Raw genomic sequence first — 10,554 nt, forward strand, 5'->3', positions numbered from 1 at the left:
GAAGTTGCTTTGCAATAGAAAAAACATAACTTTTGCTAATGAACATTTCATTTACAACAAAAGTTTATACAATTTGTTCTTTATAACAAGACAAAATAACTTTTATTACAATAAAAAAATTAGATAAGATCATCTTCTGATAGCAACTGCAACATCTCCTACTGGTCAACTGAAGTACAACAATCAATCTTTAGGAACTAGTTTCCCTATTTTGCTTTCTCTACTATTTTCTCTACCAGGTATTGAGCACAGTTTCTCTTTCAGTGCCCTTCTTCATTGCAGTGGAAACATTTTCCTTTATCTGCAGCATTAGCCTTGTGTTGAATGAAATTTTAATTACGGCAGACGGAACGTAACGTAATGCAATGTAGTGTAATGTCGCCGCAATGATGGAAGATGGAATGATGATGTGGATGTCGTGATGATGTATGTGGTGATGAATCACGCTTCTTGATAATAAATACGATACTACATTCTAAAATAATGTATGTGATGATGCTAGTATGCGTTCGTAGTATGCGTTTGTGTAGTACGCGCGTGTCACAAGTTTTCTTGTGCTGGAACCAAGTATAATTCCAACGCAAGTTTCTTAGAGTGATTTGAGGTTGAACATGGGGATTACGATGATCAATGCAATACTAATATGATATATGCGAACGAAAATAAAATAATAATGAATTGGATTGAAAAAGTAAAATGTGATGACAAATAAAGAATGCGATGATAGAATAAAATTCGATGATAAAATAAAATACAGTGACAAATAAATAAATAAACAAATAAATAGACAAATAAATGGCTGATTGTGAAGATGTGCAAGTATCTGATGGAATGTGGTGGCAAGTCTTGTGAAATGTGTCAGAAATAGAATGGATTGGGGGAAAGGACATCGCAAGTTCGTCAATCCTGTTGAGGACGCAACTAAGGTTCCGTTTTCCCTTGGCTTACACCTCTCAGTGATCGGCCATGTTCCCATATGTCCATGGTGAATCAGGGATGAACATTGCAAACGCAAGATTGTTTCCATCTCTGGAAATAATTCTTGCTTTAGTTAACACATTCACCCAACCTTCTTTCGAGAGGTGGAATAACATCTTCATTTCTGCTCTCACAGTTGAAGATGCCGTCGAGCATGCGTTAGCTAAACTTAGCTAATTTCTTCATCATGGATTAACTTACTCATTTAATCCTTTCCCCTCACCCTGGGGGATTAGTTACACATAGTGAGAGAAATGGAAGATGGATGTATGGTGGTGAACAGAGATAACGATAAAGTGTTCGTTATAGGTGGATGAATGAAGGATTAGAAATGAACAACAGTTGATGAATAGAAAGTGAAAACAAACAAGGAAAAATGTCAATGTCTTGACATGGATTCCGATCGGAGATGATTTGCTTGTCGGCGTGTAGGAGAAGTGTGGTGGGAAACTTCCTTCTCAGGCTGGTTTCCCAGGTAGAATTGATCTTTGCGCAGAGCTTCTCTTCGGGCTTGTGAACAAATTTCTGGCTCCCGATACTTCCCTTACGAACTTGTCTCATCTTTTTCCCGGATTTTCTCTACGTGTCTCTTCAGACCAACCTCCTCTCATTGGAATTGATGTAGCTATTTATAGACTTTGGCACCTCCTTCGTCTGTGGTCCCGCTCTGAAAACCTGCTTTTTCCTACCATGGCTTGGTGGAAACGTCCGCTCTACTCCACATTCAATTTGTCAGATCGAACAACAGAAAAGCTGTACAATTTCAGAAATCCTTGCGAATGCGTCGCTCTTTTCATCTACGATCGATTGCGGCATGCAGTGCAAATGTGTTGATCTTTTTGTCCAGGATCAACTACCGCATGCAGTGCAAATGTGTTGATCTTTTTTGCCCAGGATCGATCGTCGCATACGGTGCGAATGCATTGCTGTTTCTTTGTCCTGGAGCAGTTGTCACATGCGGTGACCTATTTCCTACAAAACAAAGACTTAGACATCCCTTTTTGCCATCGCAATGGGGTTAGCAGGTGTGTTTCCGACACTTTACAACTTTTGCATTTCTAAGCCAATTTTTATACGTTCGACGCAAATGTTTCCTTCTTTTTGTCGCATATTCTTTATATTTTGTATTTCTACAAGTTATCACACCCCCAAATTTAGATATATGCTTGTCCTCAAGCATATCCTCTACTAAGGCAATTCAGCTCAAATCCTATCCTAACTTTGCATCAATCGGATACTCCGAATGCTCCACCTCTACATAATTTCTCAAAATTACCGATTCCTTTTATCCTTCGAACATTTCTTCAGCATGCTCAACTTTATTCTTACCTAAGACAAACCTCTGATCAAAGTTCTCTTCTTGCTTTGAAAAGAATGTTTTTCCTATTCTTGTAAAAACAACGAAGTGTGCCTTTTATGTAGTAGCCTGGTTTGCGTCTTTCTATAGAGAGTGTTGATCATTGTTACACCCTTCGTTTTGGCTTGCTCCCACGGGTGTCATGCGAGTATCTAACTTCGGTTGTATACAAAGCTCAACTTCAACTCTTGATCCTTAGCCAATTTTTAACTTTAGTTGGTCAGTGGAGTTGTCTCTTTTATTCTTAGTTTATTTTTGTATTGCATCGATCTTGGTAACCTACCTTCATTTTGGCTTGCTCCCCGGGTGTCATGCAAACATTCAACTACGAGCAGTTTCTTTTCACGACTTAACTCTTATCAGGTTGGGATTTTCCCTTGCGGTGACAGCGGAGATTTTTTATTTTTTTATTTAAAGATAATATTTGCCTGATATGAACGCATCTGCTTGATCGCATCTGCTCAGACCTTTCCCAACCCCAAATTTAGAGAGTCGCAAGGTCCTCATTGCGTTGTTTTGGACAGAAAAGACAAAAAACTTAGAATTTTGAAAAGAAGGTTTGAGCAAAGTCTTGTAATAGAGAAGGTAAAGGAGAACTATTGTGATGAATTGTCTAAGTGTTAGGCAGAAAACGCAATATATAAAGAAATTGCACTAAGGTTACGCATAATACTCATCATGGCAGCACAAATAAACAACGCAAAAGAAAAGACAGGAAATACCGCATTAAATTGATAAAGGATGATATAAATCCAGAGGCCAAGACATAAGGAAAGAATAATCACTCAATGTATATAAAAATTGTCTAAGTACACAAAGAATTATAATGATCGCAAACACAAAAGTTTTAAGCAGGTACAGGAGAATACAAAGGTATAGCTATATATATAAAAAAAATTAGAATGACCGCAAAAAGAATTCAAAAATGTGAAGGAGAAGGTGGTACACCGCCAAATTTAACTTAGCGGCGGGGGCTCTTGGTGAGAAGGGCATTGCGGAGGAGCTCCTTGCGGTGCTTCTTGAAAGAAAAGAGTCTACTATAGATATTGAGGCACCACGGGACCATGCAAATATGCGGTCAAGAAATTGAAGTACTTGTGGTTGCGTTCGGCCATCTATCTTTGATTCAGGTGAAGGGTAAAAATGTTGCATTGAATGATTATCATCGCCTGACGCAGCTCTGCGTTGCTCTCTCGCAACTCCATCAGTGTATGGCAGAAAAAAGATAGCTCTTGAGACAAAAAGCCCCGCATGTCTTCGAGGGCAGGAACTATGGATGCAGTGGGGGGTGGTGCCGTAAATGTCTCACCTGCATCAGTTTGAAGTGAGCGGAAGGGCCTGCTCCCAAACCATGTGGGTCATCAACATGCGGTAATGTTTGCAGGGAAAAGCGAGGTGGAGATGGATGGCGGGTGGAAGCTGCTAGTGATGCGAGGTTGGAGTCAAGCACAAGAAGAAGATTTATAAATTGTTCGGGAAGAGGGGAAAGGGGTTCAGTTGTTGGGCTTAGTGGACGGATGACTAAGGGTAAGGTGTCCAAGGATAAATTGGTTTCTTGATGTGATGCACTTCCTTGGATGATTTCCTTCCCTTTGTCATTGCGGCACTGTTTCTTGGGTCTTGGTGGTTGCGGCGTATTCAAATAGATGAGGGGCTGCTTTAGTGGAGGCTCGGGGCAATGCGGCGAATGCTTAGGAAGAACTATCAGGATTTTCGTGTTGATGATGCCATGGACTTCTAACATGGGTTCTTCTTTAATGCCCGTGCCCACTGATAGGCATAGGCTAGAAACCGTCCATGGAAAGAAGTACTGGCCTCTGACATGGCCAACATAACCTCGAATTTGCTTCGCAAGAAGTTAGCCCACATCAATTGGAATGGCGCAATGCAGTATGTGGCTATGACTCTATCCCGTGAAATGGTTTTATCATGCAATGTCGGGATGAGCCGTCTCTTCACCAAGTAGACCCAAAGGTGCGCTTCAGGCAGCAGACAGTTGGAAGTGAGGGTTTTGATGCCGATTAAGGACACCATCCACTTGGTGCTCGGTTGCATTAGTACTCTCAATGCATTCTCCATATGCTCTTCGGCAGGATCATCAATCAATTTGTTACCCGGTGCTTCCAAGAAATTCTTCAACTGGTAGAGCTAATTGATGTCCTCTGTGCTGAATGGCACTACCCTTCCGTCGACGATCACCGCATCTTCGGTGTCGTGGGGCTGGCCATGGTAGAATGTGATCCCCGAATCCAAATTTCTCTACTTGAGTATATTCTCTATTGAGATTAGTGTGATGAGTAGGTTTATGTGGAAACTAGTGTGAATGGTAGAGAAAAGAGTGGAAAATTAGAAGAAAAGAGGAAATTTGGAAGTTTGACTTTTGGGGAAAATTTGGAAATTTGGCTACGTATAGAATTTTGTGTGTTGATGCGTTGGAAGAGTAGTTGGTGAAGGCATGCGATTGAAGAAGGAAAAAGGAGATGATGCGTTGGAAGGCACACGAGTAGGCGAGGCATGCATGGAAAGGCAGCCCATGCGTTGAGCAGCCTCGGCCAGTGCCCATGCCATGCGTCGAGTAGCCTCGGCCAGCGCCCATGCAATGTATCAAGAAGCCTTGGCCAGACACCCTGACCATGCATCGAGCAGCCTCGGCCAGACGCCCTACCCATGCATCGAGCAGCCTCGATCGGACGCTCTGCCAATGCGTCGAGTGGGCACGCTCATACGTTGAGTGCCCAACCGAGCAACCATGTCGTGCGTCGAGCGACCAGCCTATGCAGCGCGCTTATGCGTTAGTGGCCAACACCATACACCCATGCCAAGCAAGCCATGCGATGCTACCTAATGAGCCATGCGTCGAGGATGGATGGTCACCCTATGCATTGGTGATGGTTAGCTTCTTGTGATGGCTAAGTTGAATTGTAATGAGAGTGAATTGGCTTGCTATGCGTTGATGATAGGCTATGCATTGAGTATGGATTATGTGTTGAACATCTAAGAGTTGGATGCATACAAAGGATGAGATCATCAGGTGAACATCATCAAAACCATGTGTCTTCTTGGGAGGAATGCCTTAAGCCTTAAGAATTTGAGGTGGTGGCATCAGATTGGAGGCTCATACATTGGCAACGTGGGAGGAAGACACTTAGCTTGCGATGATCACAACATTGCGTTGATGGGGTGAGAAGGAGACACTTGGCCATGCAGCCAAGAAGGTGGTGTCAACTCTGGACAAGGTTTGAACGCCTATAAATAGGGCCAAAAGACTTCATTTTTAGATAACAATTCAGAAATACCGTAAAAAGAGTGGGAGAGTTGAGCAAACCTTGCGTTGGAGCCAAATCCATGGGTTAGTCATAGAGGATGCATTGGACAGCGAGGTCTGAAGAGGACACATCAACTTGAGATGAGGAGTTCTCCCAATTTACTCTTGTGTTTAGAGTGATTTCAAAGCCACCTGAAAGCTCTGAGAGTCTAGTTTTCAGGGTAGGGCTGCCGAAGGAAAAGCTAGAAGGGATCTGGCTGGAAACTGAGAAGAAGCAGAAGGGTCAATCTCTCGAATAAGCTTGGGCTAGTCTTGAAGATTCTGTGATTCTAGCCAAACCACGAGGATTTCTGAACTCATATTTTAGGGTAAGCTTCCTTAGATATTTTAGAATATGCTTGTAGAAGGAATTATCTCAAAATAAGGTTCAGAACTATGAGTAATCTAAGCTGTAAGTTGAATCTGGATTCTAGGGGTGAAAAGGGAGCCTGAGGTAGAAAAGGGAGCTATTAGAGTGAAAAGCTCCTAAGCAATCGAGGTGAGTGGCTAAAACGTTTGGACTAAAACATTTTCTTAAAATGTTTGATTACAACATGTTATAGAAAGCATGTTTTAAAGAAGATTATTCTCATGCCAGCTAGTCTTACAAAGTAATTTCCAAGCAAACCATGAGTTATGTTTTAAACGCATGCATGTTTGAGAATTGTTGAAAAACAATTTATATGTGTTAAATATACTCAACATGCATTAGTACCTTTAAAGCCATGTTTTTTATGTGTTATACTTTACATGCTTTAAAGAGAGAAAGTCATTTATGACTAGTTTTACTTAAAACACGATACCGAAGGACATTTGAGAAGGTATCTGCCCAACTAGATACCGAAGGACTTTGAGAATGTATCTATTGGTACTGAAGGATGTTTGAGAAGGTACCAAACCAACCCGATACTGAAGGGTGCTTGAGAAGGTATCTGAACAGAAGTGCCTAAGGAATGACGGTACATAGTATGGCCACGTGCACCTAGGTAGAGTCAGAGATTGAACAAAAGGGTTATCTCTTGACTAGCAGTTGGTGTTGGGATTGTTTTTACCCACAGTAGGGTTATCCTCAACTAAGAAACAGTTTTACTATTTTATGATTAAAATAGCTTTATATGTTTCATGCTTGGAAAATGTTTATACTGCAGTAAAAGTACTGTAGAAGCTTATATTTCAGTTAAACTCTTTATTTAGATTTTGCATGAGAATCAATTATCTTTCTTACGTCACTCACTGGGTGCAAGCTCACCCCATTTTCAACTGTTTTCTTTCCCCCCACAGATAACAGACAAATCCTCTGAAGATAGCTCTGCATCTGCTCTGCCACTAAAGGAATAAGAGATTTGTAACCCGTCGGTTTAGGTGGTTACTATTAATATTGTACACATGTTACTATTGTTCATATAGGGACTAGGGTTTTGGGTTTTGGGGACTTGTAAATCTAGTGTTGTCATGACTCTAAATATGTTATGTTTCTAAATTAATAAATTTTTGGCCTAAAGACATTCTGCTATATATAGGTTATATTTTGGTATCAGAGTTATTCCACAAGAGTTATTAGGCAGTAAGTGTCAGCCAAAGGGTTGATAACTGCTGCAGTCACGCCCTTCTCTAGGCTAAGAGGGTGGTCTGGGGCGGGGTGTGATAGCTTGGTATCAGAGCAAAGGTATACGTAAACTTGGGAAAGGTTTGAGCTAGCTTAGAACTAAAGCATAAGGTTTTGGGTGAAAGAGAGAGTTCATGCATTAGATTAAGTCTCATAGATAAGTCCCTAACATATGTACTTAATAATTAGGCAAAGATGCTGAGGAGAAGTGGCAAGCGGAGTAAGCAGATTGAGGAGACGAATGTTGACCCTACCAGCGGAGGTCCTGAAGTTAGACGGGACGCAGATCCAAAGGGGAAAAGAGTTAGAGACTCAGTAAAGTAGGAAGCAACTTCTGCAAATGAGTCGAGTACACCAAGGGTAGATTTAGAACCCTAGATGGAGGATCGAGTATTCAATAGAATCACTCAAAGATTTTCGACGAGTGTAGGATTGATTCAGAACGATCCAGAAAAGAAATTCGGCGTCGAGAGGTTGAAAGCTTTAGAAGCCACGACGTTCGATGGAGCCACAAATCCAGTAGATGCTGAGATCTGGTTAGATTTTATTGAGAGATGTTTTAAGGTTATGAGATGCCCTGAGGACTGTAAAGTCGAGTTAGCAACATTCTTGTTGTAGAAAAGGGCTAAGAAATGGTGGAAAGTGATAGAAGCCAGAAGGAATAGTTTGGAAACTATGACTTGGTTTGAGTTTAGACAAGTATTTGAGGATAAATACTACCCTAGTTCTTTTAAAGAAGCGTAGAGGGAGAAATTCCTTAGGCTAACTCAGGGAGTGATGACGGTTGCTGAGTATGATCAAATATTTACTGAGTTATCTTAGTATGCCCTTCCAATCATCGCAGAAGAGAATGAGAGGTGTAGAAGATTTAAAAATAGCCTAATAAGAAAGATACGTACACCCGTTACCTCTACATCCAATTCGGTGAATTTCACTCATTTAGTTGAGACCGCTATCCGAGCAGAGCAGAGTGTAGTGAGGGAAGATGTACTCCATCCAAGTGAAGGACAGTTTAGAATGCCTGAAGAAACAAGAAGTAAGAGATTTAGACCCCCGTTCTCTAGACAATCGGGTATAAGGAGCTTTAGAGGCATGAGCCAACAAAGTTCAAGTCGAAAGAGGTCAAGACTTGTAGCTAGACAGAGTGGTAGATCAGTATCAGGTCGTACTAACGAGTCAGTAGCTAGTACAGGGAGGAAACCACTTTGTGTAAACTATGGTAGACCTCATATAGGAGTATGTTATGGCAATAGAAATGTGTGTTTCCAGTGCGGACAAGCGGGACATTTCAAGAGAGATTGTCCTCAGCTAGGTCATGGAGCACAGAGTGAGCAAGGAGGAGTTACCCAGCCTAGAGTGACCGGAACTAAAGGTGAAGGATCCGGTGTAGCTAAGCAGAAAAGGGTAGCTGGATGACCCTAACAGCAACAGCAACAGCAGCAGCAGCAGGGTAGAGTATACGCTATGACACACTAGGAAGCAGAAAAGGCTCCAGATGTCGTAACTGGTACGATAACTTTATGTAATCAATCCACTTATGCATTATTTGATCCTGGTGCTACGCACTCATTCATATCTAGCATGTGTGCATTACATATAGATAGAGTGCCTGAGTATATGAATGAGAATTTGTTTATCTCTATGCCTATAGAACATACTCTAGTTATACATGAGTATTACATGAATTGTGAAGTAATTCTTGGAAATCAGAGTTTTTGGGTGGACTTGATTCCATTAGAATTACTGGAGTTTGATGTTATCTTAGGTATGGATTTTCTAAGTAAACACTATGCCACTATGGATTGTTTTAAAAGAGAAATAGTGTCTAGGAAACCAGGTGAAAAAGAAATAACCCTGGTGGGAAATAAAAGAATACTTCCAGGAAGTTTAATATCAGTAGTGAAGGCTAGGAAGCTGTTGAGTAAAGGATCTGAAGCCTATTTAGCCTATGTAGCAATTTCACCGGATAAGAAACTAAAACCTGAGGATGTACCTGTGGTACAAGAATTCTTAGATGTGTTCCCTGAAGAATTATCAGGCGTACCACCTGATAGGGAAATAGAGTTCACTATTGAGTTAGTTCTGGGTACAGCACCTATATCCCAGGCACCATATAGGATGGCACCAACAGAACTGAAGGAACTAAAAGCTCAATTACGAGAACTTGTGGATAAGGGGTACATTAGACCCAGTGTGTTGCCTTGGGGAGCTCCAGTCTTGTTTGTTAAGAAGAAAGACGGTACTCTTAGATTATGCATAAACTATAGACAGTTGAATAAGGTGACCATTAAGAATAAGTACCCATTACCTTGTATAGATGATCTCTTCGATCAGTTAAAGGGAGCCACGATGTTCTCTAAGATAGATTTGAGATCGGGTTATCACCAGTTGAAGGTGAAAGACATTGATGCTCCAAAGACTGCATTCAGAGCTAGGTATGGACATTATGAGTTCCTAGTAATGCCATTTGGATTGACAAATGCTCCTGTGGTATTTATGGACTTGATGAATAGGATATTTCATCATTATTTGGATCAGTTTGTGATAGTTTTCATAGATGATATACTAGTGTATTCTAGTAGTGCAGAGAAACACAAAGAACATCTGAGGATGATGTTACAGATTCTAAGAGAAAATGAGTCATATGCCATATTTAGTAAGTGTGATTTTTGGTTAAATCAAGTCGTATTCCTTGGGCATATAGTTTCAGCTGACGGAGTTAGTGTTGATTCCCAAAAGATAGAAGCAATAGTTAATTGTGAACAACCCCTGAATGTAACTGAAGTACGTAGTTTTCTGGGCTTAGCAGGTTATTATAGGAGATTCGTTAAGGGTTTTTCTAAGATAGCTTTTCCATTGACAAACCTAACCAGAAAAGATGCGAAGTTTTAGTGGTCATCAGAATGCGAGCACAGTTTTCAAGTACTAAAACAAAGGTTAGTGTCAGCACCAGTATTAACTCTACCTAAACAAGGTAAGGAGTTTGAGGTTTATTGTGATGCATTCCAACAAGGGTTAGGATGTGTGCTGATGCATGAGGGAAAGGTAGTAGCTTATGCTTCTCGATAGTTAAAGAAGCATGAATGTAACTACCCTACACATGATTTGGAGTTAGCAGCAGTTGTGTTAGCTCTAAAGTTGTGGAGACATTACCTGTTTGGTGAGCGGTGTCATATATTTACAGATCATAAAAGTCTAAAGCATATCTTTGATCAGAAGGAACTAAACTTGAGACAGAGAAGATGGCTCGAATTGATCAAAGACTATGACTGTACCATTGACTATCACCTAGATAAAGCAAACGTAGTA

This window comes from Benincasa hispida, chromosome 8 (genome assembly GCF_027475165.1).
Source record: "Benincasa hispida cultivar pf3 chromosome 8, pf3_genome.v1.1, whole genome shotgun sequence".
Lineage (NCBI taxonomy): Eukaryota > Viridiplantae > Streptophyta > Magnoliopsida > Cucurbitales > Cucurbitaceae > Benincasa > Benincasa hispida.